This window comes from Hypomesus transpacificus, unplaced genomic scaffold (genome assembly GCF_021917145.1).
Source record: "Hypomesus transpacificus isolate Combined female unplaced genomic scaffold, fHypTra1 scaffold_401, whole genome shotgun sequence".
NCBI lineage: Eukaryota > Metazoa > Chordata > Actinopteri > Osmeriformes > Osmeridae > Hypomesus > Hypomesus transpacificus.
The window spans coordinates 5,488-10,974 of NW_025813920.1; positions in this window are offsets into that span (position 1 = coordinate 5,488).

Consider the following 5,487-nt stretch of genomic DNA (forward strand, 5'->3'; position numbering starts at 1 on the left):
GGAAATCAAATTCCTCCTTGTCGAACTCCGTTACCAACATGGAAAGGAGCTGATACAACATTGTCCCATTTAACATGAAAAGTTTGATTGGCATACCAGAACACCAAAATCCTCACAAGAGGTTTAGGGACACCTCTCGCTATTAGCTTCATAAACAGTTTTTCATGACAAATTCGATCGAAAGCTTTGTAAGCATCAATAAAGCATAAAAATACAGATAAATTAAGACTTGTGTACCTGAGACAATCTCCTTCAGAGCATAGATACAGAGATCAGTACCATGTTTTCTTTTAAAACCAAACTGATTTTCTGCCGTCAGAATATCCATTTCCAATTTCAATCAAATAATTCTCTCAAACACTTTAGACAAGATACTGGCCAATGCAATGGGTCGATAGTTGTCTATGCTGTTCAGTTTACCAGCCTTATCTTTAACAACAGGCACTAACAGTACTGACATAATAGAGTTCGGTAGAACACCATGAACCATAATTCCAGTGAGACACATGGCTAGAAATGGACTGAGTCTATAACTGGCATTTTTTAGATGCTCTGCAGAAATGCAATCCATACCACAAGCTTTGTTGTTGTCTAGCATGTGGATGGCATCATAAATATCTACTGATCTAACTATAAAGTCTGCAGAGATACCTTTATATTCATTATCAATTCTCACTGTGTTACTTTGAACACAATTAAATAGTTTACTGTAGTGCTCATGCCATAGATCAGCAATCTTCTCTGGACAACTAACCCCTTTGATATCAGAAGGGAGGGGAGTTCTATTATTATTTATGATCTTGACCTCCTTCCAGAAGTCAGTAAGATTGTTATTCTGCATCTTTCTGGCCAGCGAGTCTGCTCTCATTGTGTTTTCATTTCTCTTAATGAAACGAGTGCATATTTAAATCTAGCATTTGTGAGGTTTTTGTTATCAAGCAGCACTCCCTGTCTGGGTCTGCCTGCCTCTGACCAGACTCTAAAGGCTTCTCTAGCAGCAGCATGTTGCTCAGACACAAACTCATTCCAGACAGGCCGTGCGTTAGGGACCTTACTCTTGTGATTAATAAAAGGTTCACTGGAAGCATAAAGACATTTGACAATATCATCATACATGGCACAGAGCTTTTCAGCATGATGTTTATCCTTGCAGTTCATATCCGTGCACATTAGGGCATCCCTAGAAAATGCAAATTCACTATGTAAGCTGTCAGTTAATAGAGAATATCTGTGCATAACCTCTTTGGTCAATTTTGACCAGTCCAGTTTTCTTGGGGGGCCAGCAACAAGGGTACACTCTCAACATTTAGCAGCATAGCAACTGGTACGTGATCAGTGGTGGCCAGCCCATAACACATCTCTATACTTTCCAGTGAGTCATGAGCATCGGCTGTGGTTACAATATGGTCTAGCCAGGAAGTTGTGTGCCACGTTTCACTTATATAGGTAAAACTTGTATCAGGCAATAACGCTTGATATAATTAATTTAGTTTCATTACAGAACTGCTGCAGATGTTGTGCGAATAAACGCTTATCTGACATGTCAGCATTAAAATCACCCATGACATAGACACAACATGAACTATTGTCCTCTATGAAGGACTGAATAAAAGCTAACCTGTTCTGAAATTCATCCTCATGGTCATAGGATTCATATGGTGTGTACACATTTACAATAGTAAATTTATTTTCATTGTGATTAAACTCCAACCCAATAGCCCAGTCAACGTTAAGCCACACCACCTTTACCGTTGGGTCATATTTTATGTTCCACAGTATAGCTACACCACCAGCTATCCTCCCACAAACCATTCTCATGCTGAGATCGGTAGTGGACTCTCCAGCACCATGAAACATCTTGTGTAGGGAGTTCAATTTGTCCAGATCTTGCTTGGCCATCCAGGTTTCTTGAAGGCAGACAATGTCACTCTCGTCCAGCAATGTGTCCACCACCAAACATCTTGATCTATCAGCAGCAGTATGTCCTACTCGGAGGCCACGAGCGTTGTAGGATACAACCCGCATTAATGATCTACCACGGACCCATCAGGGCAGCTGGCCAGTGTGTCTGTCTCCCTGGTCTCTACATATAGGCCTACATTCATCCCAGCATCATGACTGAGCTGAAGCTCGGTACCCTGAGAGCGGGGGTATGCTCTGGTCGAGCTTTTTTGAAAGTATAGACCAAGGGTAATTACCACACCACAACTGTCCCACCATCACCCATAGGTGGCGCTACATTCCACGCCCTAAAGCACAAAGGCTTTCTGGAATGGATAGGCTTACCAAGCCCCCTCCCTTCACTCCTTGGGTTGAAATAAAGGCCCTTGTGGATCTTGATGGTATTATATTTCAGATTTGGTATCCCATTGGTAATTCTGCAGCATAGATTTTTCTATACAATTCCAATTTGTCAAGAATATACATTTTTCAATGGTTCGCAATGTTTGGAGGAATCCGCCATTACTGCTTGCAGTTATTAGGATTCCTCCGTCAGGAGGAAACCTATTGTTATTGTTAGTTTTATTATTATTAGGATTCCTCCGTCAGGAGGAAACCTATTGTTATTGTTAGTTTTATTAGGATTCCTCCGTCAGGAGGAAACCTATTGTTATTGTTAGTTTTATTAGGATTCCTCCGTCAGGAGGAAACCTATTGTTATTGTTAGTTTTATTATTATTATTATTCTTGTTCCATGGAAGTCAATGGCAGCCCCTAGAACCCTTCGACAACTTTTTGTGAAATTTGGCACACTCATTAAGGACAGTTGATTCTATACCTACACCAAGTTTCATGTCTCCCATTAGACCACTCCAGCGCCACCAACGGGTCAAAGTTGGACTTGTGTTTACACACGCAACTTTTGAACCGTATGACCGATTTTCAAAAATGAGGTACCTTTGGATTCCCTGGATCAAGCCGAGTTCAATGCACACCATGGCGTCAATTTCCGGTTATATAGATTTTCCGCTATTTCCGGTTTTATCAAAAACCTTTGAAAGCCTACTCCTCCTACAATTTTTGTCATATCTTTTTCAAAGTTACCAGAGATGATCTTCAGACCAAGCCTCACAAAAGTTATCGAAAAGAATTTTGATCCTCACAACCGTTTGTCCGTTACAGCCAATCAAATTCATCAGAAAAGCCGCCAAACAGGATGTGAAGTAATGTCTCAGCAAATCTTTGAGATATCAACACGAAACTTGGTATATCGATGGAAGACACTACAACATGTTACCGTGTGCAAAGGCAACTTCATATCTCCAAAAATGATTGATATAAAGCAAATTGAACTTATCGCTAACGCTAAAATAATGCTTTACACATCAGCCAGTCAAAAACTGATACTCTGATTCAATCACAAGTTCATATGAAGACTCTTGAGAATGTTTATAACACAAATCTGTGAAAAAGTTGACTGTAAGATCAAAGGTCGATTTTTGGTGAACATTTGAAACATGCTTGCTTGGCTAATTTCTAGCCAAATTTCCAATGAATGTCTCCCCTCCTCCTGCCCGCGCGTGCTCCACATCCTCACACACTCAGCCTTAACTTACACACGCACGGGCTTGGCAAGACGCACACGCAACATTTCAGGAGAGTGTGGGCTGACCAAGCCCCCACTCATTCCTTAGTCTCTAGCAAAGGCCTTGTGGATCTTGTAATCTTGGATCTCTTAACAAAAGCTGATCTTTTTGGTATTGCATTTCCGATTTTGTATGCAATGGTAAAAAGTTATACAAATCCTTAAACATTGATATATATATATATATATATGTATTTATATATATATATAAATCTTTATTTCAGACGCCAAGTTCCACATAAAATAACAGACATAGAGCTATAAAAAAGAGAGTAAAACAAAAACATAAAACATAGACAATACAGTGCATAAAAAGTATGAAGACTTTTGTGCCAATGTAGTCTTAAGTTCCAAGTAATCGATAGCAGCTCTTTAGAGGGTTGACCAGGGCCTCTACTATTCAGTTCTCAGACTTGTCCAGTCGACACATGAAACCATACATCAGTTGTCTCAGGAGTGCCTTACAGGTTGGTACGTGCTTAGACAGAAACAACTGACCAGCACTATGCCACCTAGGCACATTAAGGAGCAATCTAAAAGCATCATTGAAACCATACATCAGTTGTCTCAGGATTGCCTTACAGGTTGGTACGTGCTTAGACACAAACAACTGACTAGCACTATGCCACCTTGGCACATTAAGTAGCAATCTAAAAGCATCATTGTAGGCTACTTTCAGTATCTGTATACTCCTTTACCTGTACATAGACCACAAATGAGCAGTGTACAATGGTGTTATGTAGGTTCTAAACAGGGAACATTTAACTGAATCTGAGCACATAGAAAACGTCCTTAATAACATACTGGCCTGAGAATATATTTGACAGCGCTGTTGATACATATCGTTGTCATCTGTCCAATCATCAGAAATGACATGGCAGATATTTTATTTCCTCACAAACACCAAGGGGCCTGCCAGATAAATAAAAGGTAGGGAAGGTTAATTTCCTGTCCTGATTACTTCTGACTATCATTATGTGGCTTTTCTTTGCATTATATTTTATATCATGATCTAAGCCATACTGAGAGCACACCCATAGCATCTGTTGCAACAGGCTGAGTGGAACCAGATAATCTGCGTACATCAGATGATTGACAATAGATTCACCAACAAGACAGCCTGTATTTGTCTTATTCAGCTGGCTTGATAAGTCGTCCATATCCATATTAAACAAAAAGGGAAATCAAATTCCTCCTTGTCGAACTCCGTTACCAACATGGAAAGCAGCTGATACAACATTGTCCCATTTAACATGAAAAGTTTGATTGGCATACCAGAACACCAAAATCCTCACAAGAGGTTTAGGGACACCTCTCGCTATTAGCTTCATAAACAGTTTTTCATGACAAATTCGATCGAAAGCTTTGTAAGCATCAATAAAGCATAAAAATACAGATGAATTAAGACTTGTGTACCTGAGACAATCTCCTTCAGAGCATAGATACAGAGATCAGTACCATGTTTTCTTTTAAAACCAAACTGATTTTCTGCAGTCAGAATATACATTTCCAATTTCAATCAAATAATTCTCTCAAACACTTTAGACAAGATACTGGCCAATGCAATGGGTCGATAGTTGTCTATGCTGTTCAGTTTACCAGCCTTATCTTTAACAACAGGCACTAACAGTACTGACATAATAGAGTTCGGTAGAACACCATGAACCATAATTCCAGTGAGACACATGGCTAGAAATGGACTGAGTCTATAACTGGCATTTTTTAGATGCTCTGCAGAAATGCAATCCATACCACAAGCTTTGTTGTTGTCTAGCATGTGGATGGCATCATAAATATCTACTGATCTAACTATCAAGTCTGCAGAGATACCTTTATATTCATTATCAATTCTCACTGTGTTACTTTGAACACAATTAAATAGTTTACTGTAGTGCTCATTC